The sequence below is a fragment of the Aquarana catesbeiana genome, linkage group LG03 (assembly GCF_042186555.1).
Source record: "Aquarana catesbeiana isolate 2022-GZ linkage group LG03, ASM4218655v1, whole genome shotgun sequence".
Taxonomy (NCBI): domain Eukaryota; kingdom Metazoa; phylum Chordata; class Amphibia; order Anura; family Ranidae; genus Aquarana; species Aquarana catesbeiana.
Genome location: NC_133326.1, coordinates 513,647,376 through 513,664,786, shown reverse-complemented (window position 1 = coordinate 513,664,786; position 17,411 = coordinate 513,647,376).

Sequence of the window (17,411 nt, the reverse complement as noted above, 5' to 3'; positions counted from 1 at the left end):
GACAACAGATTTTGTTGTCGGAAAATTTTATCTCCTGCTCTCCAAATTTGTGTGTCGGAAAATCCGATGGAAAATGTCCAATGGAGCCCACACACGGTCGGAATTTCCGACGACACGCTCCGATCGGACATTTTCCATCGGAAAATCCGACCGTGTGTACGGGGCATTAGTCCTGATGTACTCCAAGACTGGTGTTGTCTAGTTCTTGGGGGTTCCTATAGCCAGATCCATTGGACTTGTGTTCCAGAACTTAGGAAGCGGTATACTGACGGAAGCACTCATGCGGAGTGTGGGACGTTCCGTGACACAGATATCTCTCCCAATCCCTGTGAGAGGTTGCAAATGTCCTAAGCAGCTGTTTCAGTGTTCCATTGAACCTCTCACACAGTCCGTTGGTCTGGGGGTGATAGGGAGAGCTCTGTAGGGGCTTTATCCCACAGAGCCTCCATAACTGCTGAGTGAGCTCAGCAGTAAACTGGGTCCCCTGGTCAGAGATGATTTCCCGAGGGAAATCCACCCTGACAAAGATCCGGAGCAAAGCATCAGCCACAGTTTCTGCATGGATATTCGCCAGGGGAATGGCCTCCGGGTACCGGGTGGCATAATCCACCACAGTAAGGATATATCTCTTCCCAGAAGGACTAGGTCGGGGCAATGGTCCAACCAGCTCTACGGCAACGCGGCTAAAGGGTTCATCAATGATTGGTAAAGGGTGTAGGGGAGCTTTCAGTGGGCCCCCATGCTTACCCACCCGCTGGCATGTGTCACAGGTCCGGCAATACTGTCGGACATCCCCTGTAATCCCTGGCCAAAAAAACGACTGAGTCAGATGGTGGAGGGTCCAGGACATCCCCAGGTGTCTGGCTAAGGGTATGTCATGCCCAATGCGCAGCAGGTCATGCCGATATTTCTGCGGCACAACCAGCTGCCGCTTGGGTGGATGGGAGGCTGTCTTTCCCTCAGTAACCCGATAGAGTAATCCCTGGACCCACTCTATCTGCTCCCTCTCCAACCCCCCAGGGTCCAAACCTGCTCTTTCCCTATAGCTAGCTAGGGAAGGGTCGCTAAGAGTTGCCTGAGCAAAGTCTTGGGGAGAAGCCCAAGTCAGGGTAGGAATAGCTGGGGTAGTACAGTCTAGGTCAGGGGTGACAGGTCTTACCTGGGTCCCATCCTCGAGGGAGCGCACCTCCACCCAGGCTTGCTGGCGGGTGGTAACAGAGTAGGCTTCCGGGGATACATCCAGGGAGAAGGCTGAATTTAAACGTCCCAAATCGTTGCCCAACAAAACCTCTGCGGGTAAGTTCTGCATTATTCCCACTTCCACTTCTTTGGCCCCCGAACCCCAATCAAGGTGAACCCTGGCAGTGGGGACCCGCATAACATTTCCCCCGGTCACCCACACAGCCACAGACCGTCCCGTCTGCTCTGCCGGGTTTATCATTCGGGACTGTATCAGGGTAATAGTAGCTCCCGTGTCCCGCAGTCCCTGGGCAGCCCGACCATTAATCCACACGGCTTGTCGATGGTGCAAACGATTATCTGTAGTGGCAGCTTGCACAGGGTCTGCCTCATGTAGAATTCCAATATTCTCCTCACTTGGGTAAGTCACATCATCTCTCTCCAGACAGTGTGCAGCAGCCTGGGCAGGTCCAAGGGGCCTGTTGTTCCGCACATCCTGGGAAACATTCTGTGGACAATACCTCCTAACATGCCCTGCTTGGTTGCATCTGTAGCAGAGGTCCCCTTTTCCTCGTGAAGATGGTAGCTGAGTGGGGCCGGGGATCGACGGCTGGTGTGGAGGGGCAACGCTACGTGGAATGTTGGGGACAGGCCGAGCTGGGGTCTTAGGCTCTGGTTGTACAGTCCGCCTAGAATCCACATATTGGTCAGCTAGGGTGGCAGCATCATCTACTGTGACTGGCCGCCGATCCTTTACCCAGTCTCTAACTTCATGTGGGGTATGATCGTAGAATTGTTCCAGGAGGATTAGCTGGAGCGCATCTGCCATGGTAACAGCTTGGCACCCGGTCATCCAACTCTTCGCTGCTCGGGTCATTTGATGAGCCCATTCTGTGTAAGGCTCTCTCTCCTTTCAGGGGAGGTTGTGAAACCTCAAACGGTGTGCCTCTGGAGTTTGCCGAAGCGAGCCAATAGTCTTTCTTTTACCCGGTCATAGTCCTCGCTGATCTCATCAGGGACATTATTGTATGCCTCTGCAGCCCTTCCTGTGAGCCGGCTGACCAGGAGCGTGACCCAATCTGCTTTATTGACACCTTGGAGACCGCATTGCCGCTCAAAAATTTGCAGGTAAACATCCATCTCAGATTCACCATCTTGAAACATGCGGAAGGCGGCATAGGGTAGCTTTTTGCGGGCTGCTGGAGCTTCCCGGTTGAACATAACTGACGCTCCTTGGTCCCGCTGGAGTTCAGCCATTCGCAGCTGGGACACCTCTTGTAACACTTGACTGATAACCTCCTGCGGGGGGTGAGTACCATACAAGGCCAGTCGCCACTGGATGTCACGCTGGAACTCTGTCGCCTCTGAGGTATCTGCTGGTGGGTTGCTGGCCTGGTCAATCTCCATTAGTTCGGTGATGGGAGTTGCTTTGGATTTGTTGCTGGAGACTTTTCCACGGGCTTCCAAGAGATCCTTCAAGGTGCTGCGCTTGAGTCTGGCGTAGTTATGTTCCATCTGCTGTTAGGAACAGGGGGTCCCGGTGGTGATTTGGGTGTGCCTAGGCAAGAGGAAGCATCCCAGAGCTTGCCACCAATTGTGACGGATCCTATCCCACACTCCGCTGAGTGCTTCCATCAGTAATACTGCTTCCTCCAGTCTGACCATTAGAGAGATATATTCTTATAGCTGCACTGAATACAAGTCTAGCCGAAAATAGCTTGTAGAATCTTGAATGCTTTATTGGACAGAACACAGCCTTTTTATACACATTTACACAAAGGGTTAGATAACGAGGTAGGGCTGACTCATGGATACTCCCCCCCTCCCCTCTAGCAAAACCTTAAAAGACAATTATATAATTAACATGTTATTTAACACAACACTTAAGGCAGCCCAGGTGACCAGACAGTTCGTGTCCGCATGTCAGTGTGATCAGCTCTTTCAAGAATTATGTATTGTTCAGAATTAACAACCAAATAACAGGGTGAATGTGGACAGAAAAAGGTCCTTGCAGCCAGTGTCCGTGACACCAACAATGGTGCATAATTCCCTCCACTGATTCCTACAGTGGAACACTATTCAAAACCAACGATAGAACCAGGGGCGCCTGGGCACCGCCCCCCTCTCCAGGCCACCCCCCTATATGCAATGGATAGATTCATGCATAGCATGATTCTATCCATGGTCGCCGCAGCCGCCCCCTATTCATGCGTCTGGCCCCTTTCAGGGCACTGGGCGCATGAATTACAGCAGCCAGGGTTTTTTTTTAAGCACCTGATATCAGGAACCATGAATCAGACCGAGACAGAAGTATAGTTAAATCACACTTGTTTAATAATAATAATAATAATAATAATAATAAGGTAAACAGAGTAAGCGTAGTCAAAACAAGCCAGAGTTCATCAACTGGATCGGGTAGTCAGCCAAGCAAATGTCAGGGAGCCAGAGATAAACATAGTAGTACAGCAAGCAGGATCAGGAGCCAGAAGGAACGTCAGCTGAGCAAGTCTTCAACAGGAACGCAGGAGAAAAGTCTATGTGATGTTGACAAAGGCGAAGGCAGAGATAAAGTGAGCTGGACAACTTTAAGTAGGCAGGACTGACGAGCAGAATCAACAACAGTTGGGTAACTGTGGAGAGAAATGGGAGCTGGCAATTAGCCGACAGCTGAGCGGCCAGCTCAGAGAAGGAAGGGCTGAGCCCAGCCCTGACAGTACCCCCTCCTCAATGACCCCTCCCCCTCAGAGGACCACCGGGCTTGAGGGGAAAACATCTATGGAAATCACGGAGGAGAAAAGGGGCATGTACGTCCGACGATGAGACCCAAGAGCGTTCCTCCGGACCGTACCCCTTTCAATACACCAGGTACAGTATGTGCCCACGGAACCTACGGGAGTCAACAGTGGATTGTTCTTCATACTTCATGTTTCTCAACCTGTATAGAGTAAGGACGTGGCACAGAGGTGGTAAAGCAATTACGGACCAAAGGTTTCAATAAGGAGACACAAAACACATTTGAGATGCGCATACTAGGAGGAAGGTCCAAGGCGTAAGCCACTGGGTTAATCCTGCGAAGGATACGGAAAGGCCCAATAAAACGAGGTGCGAACTTCAAAGAAGGAACACGAAGTCGGAGGTTGCGAGACGACAGCTAGACTCTGTCCCCAACCTGGTAGGAAGGTGCAGGCAGGCGTCTACGGTCAGCATGGAGTCTGTACCTATCGTTAGCATGTTGCAAAGCCTCCTGAACTTGTGCCCAAGTGGAACGAAGACCCCAGAGATGCTCCTCTAACGCAGGAATACTCTGCGGAACAAACTAGTCAGGCAACATGGAAGGTGGTTGGAAGCCATAATTTGCCATAAACGGGGACAATCGGGAAGCCGAATTCAAGGCACTGTTGTGAGCAAACTCTGCCCACGGTAATAGGTCTGACCAGTTATTACGATAGTCAGAAATATAGCAAGGTAAGAATTGCTCCAAGTTCTGTTGGCTTGTTCTGCAGCCCCATTAGACTGCGGGTGATATGCAGAGGAGAAAGCAAGCTGAATTCCCAACTGTGCATAAAAGGCTCACCAGAACCGGGAGACAAACTGACTACCCCTGTCCGAGACAATCACCTTGGGTAGCCCATGTAAGCGAAAGCTCTCCCGAGCAAAAATGGAAGCCAGTTCCTTAGAAGTGGGCAGCTTCTTAAGTGGAATCCATAGACAGGTGGGTCCAGGCCTCTCTCCATTGGGTATGGGTTGTAGGAGGCCCACTGAAAAATTGTTGTGACAAGGCGCCAGCCCTTACATTCTTACTACCGGGTAAGAATGAGACAATGTAATTAAAACTCAACAAGAAAAGAGCCCATCGCGCCCTTCTGGGAGAGAGGCGCTTAGCCTCAGACAAGAATGTGAGATTCTTATTGTCAGTAAGAATGAGAACTGCCACAGTGGCACCTTCAAGGAGATGTCTCTATTCTTTCAGGGCTAAAATGATCGCCAACAGCTCTCTGTCAGCAATCTCGTAATTGCACTCTGGAGGTAATAATTTCTTGAAAAAGTAGCCACACGGATGCATAGTGCTCTCAGAGTTAGGACGTTGAGACAGAAGGGAGCTAACTCCAGACTCAGAAGCATCAACTTCTAGGATAAAAGGCAATGTAGGATTAGGATGTGCCAACACAGGAGCAGAAACAAAGGCAGCCTTGAGACTCTCAAAGGCCTTAACTCTGTGGGTTACCGTCCTTTCTGGTCATATCAGTCAGGGGCTTGACCAGATACGAGAAGTTAGGAATAAACTTCCGATAATAGTTGGCAAAGCCCACAAAACGATGCAGAGGATGTAAACCCACGGGTCGGGGCCACTGTAGGACTGCCGAAAGTTTCTCTGAGTCCATTGAAAAACCAGCAGTGGAAATGACATAGCCCAGGAATTTAACCTGTTCACAATGGAACTCGCACTTCTCCAGTTTACAATAGAGATTGTTTTCTCTTAGTTTCTGAAGCACACAGACATCTGTGTGGTGGCTCTCCAGGGACTATATGAGGATATCATCGAGATAAACCACCACACATAACTGCAACAAATCTCGTAGGACATCGTTAATAAATTCCTGGAAAACTGCCGGGGCATTACAAAGGCCAAAAGGCATAACGAGGTACTCATAATGGCCTGTTCTTGTATTAAATGCAGTTTTCCACTCGTCGCCCTCCTTAATCCGCAGGAGATTCTATGCCCCTCTCAAATCAAGGTTCGTGAAAAACCATTGCTCCCTTGAGGCGGTCAAATAACTCTGTAATCAACGGAATCGGGTAGGCATTCTTAATCGTGAAACGATTGAGACCCCTATAATCAATACAAGGTCTCAGTTCTTCTTCACAGAGAAGAAACCAGCACCAGCAGGAGACGAGGATTTGTGGATGAAACCTCGAGAAAGTGCGTCTGCAACATACATCTCCATGGCCTTATCCTCCAAGACCGACAAAGGGTAAACCCGGCCACGGGGGGGTATGGCACCAGGTTGAAGGTCAATTGCACAATCATAAGGCAGTGTGGAGGCAAACTACCAACTTGACCTTTGTCAAAGACATTGTTAAAATCGCAGTACTCCTCCAGCAGGGAGGAGAGTGAAGAGGTGCACAGGACCTTGGCTACCTTCTGGAAGCATGTCTCACTGCATTGTGGTGACCGGGAGAGAACCTCAGCATGGAGCCAATCAAAAGAGGGGTTGTGCTTCTGTAACCAAAGATAACCAATAACCAGCGGAAACCTAGGTGAGGAAATAACTTGGAATTGGATTATCTCATGGTGAAGAGCCCCTACGGCCATGGACAACGGAACCGTCTCATGAGTAACATGGGTAGGCTGTAGAGGTCTCCCATTAAGAGCCTCAATGGCAAGTGAAGTGTCACGCAGCTGCAACGGAATCGAGTACTGCGATACAAAGGCAGCATCAATGAACAGGCCTGCAGCCCCAGAGTCGCTTTAGAGCCTGTATCTCGATGGACGACTCAGCCCAAGAAAGGGTGACCGAAACCAGGGGCTTATCCTTCTGGATAACTGGGGACTAAACAACGCCACCTAAGGTCTGTCCATGACAGGACCTTAAGGTTCGGGCGTTTCCTGGACGGGTACAACAAGACTTGAAAAAGTGACCTGCCTGGCCACAATAAAGGCACAACCTCTCCCTCCTCCTAAAGGCTCACATCCGCAGAGAGACGCGTGAAGCCCAAGTGCATGGGTTCATCTTCACTGACCGACTGGGTACCAGGAGGCATGGGAGGTGAGGGCGGCACGGGTGGGACCACAAAGCTCGGAGGCAAACGTACAGCAGGCTTCCGCAAGCGCTCCTTAAAAGATAGTCTTTCTCTGAGGCTGGAGTCAATGAGGATGGCAAACGTGATCAACCTCTCCAGCTCAGTGGGTATATCTTGGGCAGCTATATCATCCTTGATGGTATCCGAGAGACCATGAGAAAAAGCAGCCACGAGGGCCTCATTGTTCCAAGCAACCTCTGCTGCCAGAGTACGGAATTCAATGGCGTAGTCGGCAACAGTTCTCGTACTCTGTTTGATGGACATGAGGCACTTGGCAGCAGAAGCAGAGCATGCAGGAACATCAAATACCCTTTTAAAGGAGACCACAAAGTCAGGTTAACTCAAGACAACAGGTTTTTGTGTCTCCCATAGAGGGTTTGCCCAGGCCAAGGCTCTCTCAGAAAGCAAAGATATCATGAAACCTACTTTGCTTCTGTCTGTGGGAAATGCCTGGGGCAGCATCCCAAAGTAAATCTCAACCTGGTTGAGAAACCCTCTGCATTGAACTGGATCGCCCCCAAATCACTGGGGAAGCGGAGCGGAACCAGACATACTTCTTATAGAGGTAATACTTGAGGCGGGTGCCTGCACAGAGACTGGCGCAGCAGCAGGGACGGCCTGCAACTCAGGTTGTACCGGAGCAGGCACAGTGGGAGTTTCCAGGTGAGCCATGCGACTCAGGAGCGTTTGTAACGCTATGGCAAACTTATCCATGCGGTGATCTTGCTCATCCAATCTGGAAAAAATATTACCAACAAGTGGATTGACTGTATCTTCTGAATTCATGGCCTTCGCCAACTATCAGGAACCATGAATCGGACCGAGACAGAAGTAAAGTTAAACACATTTCACATCTTGTTTAATAATAATAATAATAATAATAATAATAATAATAATAAGGTAAACAGAGTAAGCGTAGTCAGAACAAGCCAGAGTTCAGTAACCGGATCGGGTAGTCAGCCAAGCAAATGTCAGAGAACCAGAGATAAACATAGTAGTACAGCAAGCAGGAGCAGGAACGTCAGCCGAGCAAGTCTTCAACAGGAACGCAGGAGAAAAGTCTCTGTGATGTTGACAAAGGCAGAGATGAAGTGAGCTGGATGACTAAGTAGGCAAGACTTACGAGCAGAATCAACAACAGATGGATAGCCCTGACACCTGATTAGAGCCAGAGGCTCTAATAGGCTTCAAAATAGGGTGGGCTCGAGTTGCAGAGAACACATCCAGAGCCTACCCAGGTGTGTTGCAACTGCAAATGAATATTCGCAGTTGCCACGCTTATCCTCCTCCCGTCCAATTGGAAAGCGGGTCTGATACCCATCACCCAATGGGCTGAAAGGACAGGAGAGGAGATGCACAGCGGAAGCCAGGAGGAGAAGAGCCACTGACTGATGCCTGGGTGCCCGGTCCCCTCCGCCGCTCCTCGGATGCCTGTCCCCGTTTCTCGAATGCCCGATCCCCATGCTGCTCCTCGGATGCCCAGTCCCTGCCGCCGCTCCTCGGATGCCCGCCGCCTGGATGGAGTAAGTGCCTTGGACCGACCGGCGGACAGCGGGGAGGGGTTTGAGTTGGAGTGCGGGGTTTGCTTGTTTGCCGCCCCCCCAAACAAATAACCACCAGCCGTCACTTGATAGAACACTATTCCCTCCACTGACACCAATCATGGGGCACTATTCCTCTCATCGATACCAACAATGAGGCACAATTCTTTCCCACTGACATCAACAATGTGTTATAATTCCTTCCCACTGACACCAACAATGGGGCATAATTCCCTCAACTGACTCCAACAATAGAACACTATTCCTTACACTGAAGCAAAGAATAGAACACTATCCCTTCCACTGTTCCTCTCACTAAAACCAATGATGGGGCACAATTCCTCAAACCATTACCAATGATGGAGCACTATTCCTCCTATTGATAACAGTGAAGGGGCACTATTGATCTTTTATTAAAAAGAATCAAGCAGGACTGGTCTGCAGTAAGAATATCGCAGCATGATAACCCTACTTAGGGGTACATCTACAGTTAGTGGTTTATTAGTTTTTTGGGTAAAACTATTCCCAATTCTCCTCCCTGAGTTATATTCCCTTTCCGGGAGAGGAGATGGGAATTAGTAGGATAAGCACCCTGTGCTTGGGCATTTTATGTTTTAGTTTGGTTTGCTTAATTTTAGGTTATAGAAGGTTGCTACAGTGTTCAATTGTTACTGCCCCATGGTGGTTCGACCTGGGGTCCTTGCTGTCCGTGAGTTGCTCCCCCATAAGCCCCCCCAGTCATCCTGCTTTGCCTCGGTTTCCTCACTTCAGATGGCTGCCTCCCTAGCTGATACGTTCACTGTCCTTTCATGGAATGTCAGAGGCCTGAATTCCAAATTTAAACGTGCGCTACTAACCAAATACCTTAAACTCCACTCCCCTCACATTATACTTCTACAAGAAACTCATCTCACGGGCAGCAAGGTCCTGACTCTTAAAAAACCCTGGATACAGAGGTCCTTTCATACAACATACTCCTCATATTCCAGGGGGGTCTCAATTCTAATTGCTAAAAAATTTCCATGTACAGTTGAGGAGGTATGCACAGACCCCCAGGGTAAATATGCAATTTTGGTGTTTAGACATTGGTCCCAGAGATATATTGTTGTGAATCTGTATGTCCCTCCACCCTTCTCTCCGGACCTTCTCTACGCAGCCCTGGAAAGGGCAGCCCCCTTCTGTCCCGGGAAACTTTTGGTAATGGGGGATTTTAATGCCATCATCTCCCCAGACATGGATAGACCTGTCCCCCCCTAAGACGCATAACCCTGACTTACTTTGCTGGGCACGGGCAATGGGACTGGAGGAGATTTGGAGATGGAGACATCCTGCCCTTAGGGCATATTCATGCTTCTCAGCTTCCCACAAGACTGCCTCAAGAATTGACTTGGCCTTCTCCAACCCGTCGCTTTTAGCAGACGTGGTGGAGGCCTCATATCTCCCTAGTGGATTATCCGATCACAGCCCTCTGGTTGTGGAATTCCGCTCGTCTGCATCCCGCGATGCGGCTTTGTGGAGGCTGGGGGCACGGTGGATCTCCCACCCCGAGGTGGCAGATATTATTCCGCCCGGGTTGGTTGATTTTTGGGACCATAACAAGGACTCTTCATCTCCGCAAATAGTTTGGGACTCATTCAAAGCCTATGCCAGAGGCCTATACATTTCCACCATTGCTAGTGTCAAAAAACAACAAGGCCAACAAACTCAGTTACTTCAACAGTCAGTTGATGATCAGGCTGAGGTGTTTAATGCAGACCCCTCGCCTTCTCATTTTGACTCGCTAAATGCAGCTCAGAGCGCATTGAACATACATATGTCGGAGGTCACTAGACTAGACATACATACAGGTAGACAACGGTTCTTTGAGCAGGGTGACAAAAACGGTCGTTTTTTGGCTATGCTGGCTCAACATGACCATCCACTCACAGTAGTCTCTAGCCTGCGCTCCTCAGATGGAGAGACGGTGACGTCCCAATCTGACATATTAGAGATGTTCGGTGCCTTCTACGGAAGGCTCTATGCCTCCTCTCTTCCCTCCGATTTCCAACCAGAGTCACTACGAGATCTCTTAGATCCGCTGGCACTAGGTTGGCTCTCGGACGCGGAGAGACAGTCACTGATCCAGCCTTTTACGACATTAGAAGTTCTAAACGTTATCCGCTCTTTCCCCACCGGTAAGGCACCAGGGCCAGACGGACTTCCCATAGAATTCTATCGAACTCACTGTGATCTACTGGCACCCATTCTGGCCCAGCTGTATACTACTTGCCTATCTAAGGGAGACCTACCTCCATCAATGCACCAGGCATACCTTACCCTAATACACAAGCCCCCCAAGGACCCGGAACTATGCGCATCTTACAGACCGATCGCATTGTTAAACAACGATCTTAAAATCCTAACCAAACTGCTAGCCTCCCGTCTCTATCCATTGTTGCCATCAGTAATTGATTCCGACCAGACAGGTTTTATGCCCAAGAGGTCCACTGACGTAAATATCAGGAGACTTTTCACAAACATCCATACCCAGCATAAAAATTCAGGGACCAGGGCCATAGCGCTATTGGACATAGAAAAAGCCTTTGACACAGTGGAATGGCCCTTTCTGTGGGAGACCCTCCGAAGAGTGGGCTTCCCATTAAAATTCATTGCGTGGCTACAGGTGATCTACAAATGTCCCACCTCCTCGATTCGACTCGGCTCCAAATTATCATCTCCCTTCAAATTGTTTAGGGGAACTAGGCAGGGCTGCCCCCTCTCTCCGACCTTGTTTGCCATAGCCATTGAACCAGTTGCTGAAGCCCTGCGTACATCACCCCACATAAAGGGGTTGCGTATTGGCTTGCTGGAGGAGAGGGTAGCCCTGTACGCTGATGATATGGTCCTTTTCCTCGCAGACGCTGGCCCGTCGCTCCAGGGCGCACTATCGGTCCTAGACACATTCTCTGAGGTAACGGGTCTTCGGGTCAATTGGTCAAAATCCACCCTATTCCCTATAGATCAGGAAGCAAAAAACACCTCTCCCCCTGATAGCCCGTTGAGATGGGTAGACACCTTCAAGTATCTTGGGGTCCAGATCTCTGCCCATGCCCAGGATTTCATTAAACTAAATCTTGACCCAGTGGTGGGAGATATGAAACCTAAACTCAAAGCATGGAGCAATCTACCTTTATCGGTTTGGGGTAGAGTTAATCTCCTCAAAATGAAAATCATCCCCAAATTTACTTACCTCTTTCGCCACTCCCCACAATGGATCCCCAAATCATTCTTTACCAAACTTAACCAAAAATTTTCAGATTTCTTGTGGGGCCCCACCCCACCCAGATATAAAATGTCTACCTTGATGAGGCCCACATCACAGGGAGGCATGGCTTTTCCAGACTGCTACAAATATTTCCTGGCCTCTCAGTTAGTGACAGTGGTCTGGTGGTTGGTCCCTGACAAAACTAACGCGGCCTCGGCTCTGGAGGCTACGGTGGTGGGTTCCTGGGAGACCCTTCAGTTTTTAGTTTACAGAGGTCCACGCGCCCTGCACCCACTTACCCCCTCCATGCATACTACTCTGCGAGCATGGCGAGTGGGTCTTAGTATAGTTAAATATAACCGCTCAGAGCTTTCCCCCAACGCCCCACTATGGTCAAACCCCAACTTACCACATATCTTTAAGCTCACAGACCCCCAGGCATGGACTAAATATGGTATCAAATTAATTTCACAAGTGGTGTCTCAGACCTCATTGCTTTCTTTTGCCCAGTTATCTTCAATGTACAATCTTCCGAAACATTACCAGTTTCGTTATTTTCAGCTAGCCCACGCATTTGCAGCTCAATTTCCCCGCGCATCCTGCATCCTGACCCAATACGAGCTAGAGAAGACGCTTAGATCCGGCTGCGCTAAGAAGCCAACATCATCTCTGTACGCGCACCTGGTGTTTGTGTCCCTACCACCTTTGGAAGGGCTCTGGTCCCGTTGGCAACGCGACATTCCTGCGTTGGATAATGATGACTGGGATGACGTCTGGGATTTCCCCTTCAGGTCACTTGTTTCCATAAGAGACAGAGTAGTACAATTTAAAATTGTTCACAGGGCTTACTTTACCCCACATAGACTACATTTGATGAACCCTCAGCATTCTTCGGAATGCTGGAGATGCGGTCTAACCCTGGGAGACTTTGCACACATCTTCTGGCGCTGCCCAAAAATACAGCAATATTGGGGAGAGGTACTCGACTTGACTAACAAGGTGGCTTCAACTAATTTACCACCACTGATGGAGATATGCATACTAGGTTTGCTAGAAAATATTGTTCCAACCATAGCCAAATGCACGTTGACCAGTTTATTACTTTTCTATGCCAGGAAGTGCATCGCAATACAGTGGAAAAAACCTAACCCCCCCTCAATTACACAGTGGAAACGTTTGGTCAATGAAAGCCTCCCACTATACAAAGACACATACGCTAACAGAGGTTGTCCTTTGAAATTTGACAGGGTCTGGTGCAAATGGATGGAGGTTCTGAATATTTCACATTGAACACAGTTTCACAGTAGTCCTCAGGTTAAACGTATTGATCAAAATACTATGTCTCTAGGCTTAGATATCTGAAATCTCAGGCGTAATTTGTTACGGTATCTAGCTGACTAATTTCCTCTGAGGAGAACCATATATATACCTTGTCTACTGTTAATTTAACCTAGCAACTCACGTTGTCATATGTTCTATCAAACGTTCTAATTAATCTGGCGCAGACTTGATGTACTGTAGTAGCCATGTGTTATTGTATTGTTTGCTGTTTGTCTCAAAAAATCTAATAAAAATATATTTAAAAAAAAAAAAAAAAAAAAAGAATCAAGCAACCAATTTTATACAAAAGTAAAAAACAAAACCATAGTACAAAACTTCAACAGAAATCCAAGGAATACACATCCATGTTCAGAATATATACAATATATACATAATCCACTACCAAAATTATTTACATAAAGCAGCAGAGAGGGCCTAAGAGGCACAACCCATCACCTATGTACGCAGCCATTTATCAAAAATGAATCCAAAAAATAATAATCTAGGGTGATAAGAGACAGACAGCCACACCCGGGAAAGAGACTCCTGGCAGTCAGGGAGGCTTGAAACCCCTCCACGCCTTCAACCAAGCCCCCTGACTCCACTTGTCTCTCTCAAGTACCCGTATCTTCTCCACCTCATGCAGAATGTCATACACCACCACCTGAACAGGAAGGATTTTATGCCGAATGCTGACCTGACACCGTGCGTTCCAAGTGAAATAACGGACTACTAGGCTAACTAGAAAAAGTGTATCCAAACAAAAAACCCCACCAGTATTGAATGCTCCATACACCCACTCAGCATAACCCAGCCTAGAGAGGAAAGGGACACCGAGGGCCCGTCCCACCTGTTTGTACACCTTTATGTTAAAAGGGCAATGAAGCAGAAAATGGTCCATAGTCTCCTCCTCACCTGCACACTCCTCCCGAGGACAGCTACGATCCATCCCACTGCGGAATTTCAAATTGCCCCTAACATAGAGCCTCCCATGGAAGCACAACCAGGCCAGATCCCTGAATTTAGGGGGTACTCTGTCCAAATTAATAAGTCTTAACCCTGCTCTCAAAACTGGGCCTGGGCAATCCCTTAAGGCCAGTGGGTCATGAAAGACTTCGCTCAAGACTCGACTCATAAGGACTTTCCTCGGAACCGATCTGAGATCTTCAGCCGACAATCGCCACTGCCGTAGTAACTTCAGGCACGGAGCGACATAGGCTGGTAGCTGACCACGATGACCCCTGAGATTCTTCACTTGGCCACCTTCTTCCCAAAGTTGTAGAAAAGGCCTAAACCAAGATCTAAATATGCCTGCCCATCCAGGAGGTTCCACTGCAAGCATATTACCAATATTAAACTTGAGAAAAAGCAGTGAAAAGAAAAGAACTGGGTTGACCATACCTAAGCCACCCTCCCTCCTGGATAGATAGGTGACATTCCTCTTGATGGGGTTCAGTCTGTTCACCCACAACATCTGGAAGAACACACTACTGACCCTAGCATAGAGAGACACTGGCAAGATGCAGACAAAGCTGACATACAAGAAGATCGGAATCAGGTAAGTCTTAATCAGATCAACCCTTTCCCTCATAGATAACTTCCATCTCTTCCAGCTGACCACCTTAGTATTGGCAATTTCCAGTCTGCCTTCCCAGTTTTTGAGGCCATAATCGCCAGGTCCAAATTCAATGCCTAAAATCTTAATTCTTTCCTGGGGCACTGGAAAGGTGTCCGGGAGATCAAACCCCTCACCTTCCTTTCCCATCCAGAAAACTTCACTCTTTTCCTGATTGATCTTGGAGCCTGATGCTTCAGAATACCATGATGTCAGAGAGACCACCTCCTCTGCTTCATCCGCCCCAGTGACAATCACCGACACATCGTCCGCATAGGCAACAACCCTCAAAGGCGGCTCACCCGGAAGCCCCACTGGCACCCCACACAACATGCCGCTCTCTAGCCTCCTGATGAAGGGGTCGATTGCAAACACATAGAGCAGGGGACTCAGGGGACAACCCTGGCGCACCCCGGAGCCAACCTCAAAGGACTGCCCAACCCAACCATTAACAAGAGGAAAGCTCTCTGCCCCCTTATACAAGACTTTTAACCAATCGACAAAACCACCCGGCAGACCGTACTTACTAAGGAGCAACCACAGGTACTCATGGTTAACACGATCAAAAGCCTTTGCCTGATCCAATGTCAGCAAATACTTTCCCCAGCCTGCAGCCCTGCACCGCTCCAAGGCCTCCCGGACAGCTAAAACTGCTGTGAAGGTGCACCTACCCTGGACCGAACAGTGCTGATGGCGAGAAAGCAAAGACTCTGCTACTGACGATAGGCGCCAGAAAATGATCTTTGCCAGTATCTTTCTATCGACATTAAGAAGGCTGATGGGGCGCCAATTCTCAACCATCGAAGGATCTTTACCCTTTGAAAGAAGAATCACAGCTGAGTGCCTCATGGAAGGGGGAAGTACCCCCTCAGCAAAGCAACTGTTAAAAACCTCTACCAAATGTGGGGCCAGAATAGACTTAAAAGCTTTGTAAAACTCAGCCGTCAAGCCATCCGGTCCAGGTGACTTTTTGATGGCAAGCTGTTCAATTGCCCTTATCACCTCTTCAACTGTGATCTCCTCTGTCAAATTCATCAATGGGACATCTTCATCATTTAGACCTGGAGTAGAGTCCAAAAAGCTTTCCACTTGTCACGGTCAAGCTCTTTCCTCCCAAGAAGGTCAGCATAAAAGGACCTCACGACCTCCAGAATCCCTGACCTGGACTTTGTCAAGGAACCTGTACTGTCCTTAAGGCCAGCGACCGTTTTAACAGCTACACCTTGTTTGCAGTTCTGGTAAGGGTCAGGCGAGTGGTACTTCCCATAGTCCCTCTCTAGAGCCAAAGAGGCATGCCGGTCATATTGACACTTCCTGAGAAGGAGTTTCACTTCGGAGATTGCCCCAGGATCTCCTCCTCTCGAGACAAGAATATCCAGCTTCCTCCGTAAACGTTGGTAGGTCATGTATTTATTAAACTGCTTTCTATTGGCTAGGCCCCTGAAGAATCCAGCAATCCTCTTTTTGGTCAGCTCCCACCACTCAGCCTTGCTGCTACAAAAGTCCAGAATGGTCACCTGTGCCTGAAAGAATTCCTCAAAGGATTGTCTAACATGTTCTTCCTTGAGTAGAGTCGAATTCAATCTCCAGATGCCCTTGCCCCTCTGAGGGGCATCTGAAGCATTCAGGACCACAGATAGCATACAGTGATCGGAGAACTCTACTGCCTGCACCACTGGGGGTGAGAAAGCAGAGGTCTCCTTAAAAAAAACCTATCTATTCTACTCTGACTATTACCTTGATGAAAGGTGAACCCGGTGTCATCCGGGAGGTGCTTAATGTGCACATCCACAAGACCAGCATCCCTAACCATACTATTTAAAAAAACGCTATCATATCCCAGCCTGTCCTTGAAGTCCTTCCTGTCCTTGGGCCTAGTTACTGTATTAAAGTCACCTCCAAAGACCACTTGCCGGGATGTAAAAAGAAATGGCTTGATCCTTGTAAAAAGGCATTTCCTGTCCCACTTTGTGTGCGGCCCATAAACATTAATTAGGCGCAGGTCCTGCCCTCCCACAAGGACGTCTAAGACCATACATCTCCCAATCTCCACCTCAATAACCCGCCGGACAGTTACCATGCCGGTTTTAAACAACACCGCCACACCGCCGTAAGGCTCGGCCGCAAGAGACCAGTAAGATGGACCATACCTCCACTCTCTCTTGGCCATATGAATATCTGCCAAGGAGGTGAGCCTAGTCTCTTGCAAAAATAAAATTTCAGCATCTAATTGGCTGAACAAAAAGAAGGCCATAGAACGAGCTCTTACTGACTTAATGCTGGCGACATTTATTGTCACCACTTTTAACGGAGGGGGAACCGCCATTTGGGTTATTGGGTGGATTGCTTCTTAGCTCCCCTCTGCTGCTCATCACCAGAAGCCTCTCTCTTTCTTGAGGCCGCCTCAAACTCCATTTCTGAATCAGAACTTCACTCCGAAGAAGCTCCAGATGAAGAGATATCCCAATTAGAGGACCTATAACGGTTGGAGACAGGCACTGGAGCCTGTTCCATCCTCACCACCTGCTTCTTCCGCTTCCCAACCTTCCTTTTCTCCTCCAGGTACTGCAGGTCAGCTTCAGAGATGCCCTCATCTCTTACTTTTTTCTGTGAAGTCTTTCCACAAGACTTCTTTACAGAGGAAGAAGCAACCTTTTTAGTACCCACTACCACTCCTGGTGGGGGGGGGTGCTCCCTTTGAATCAGACTT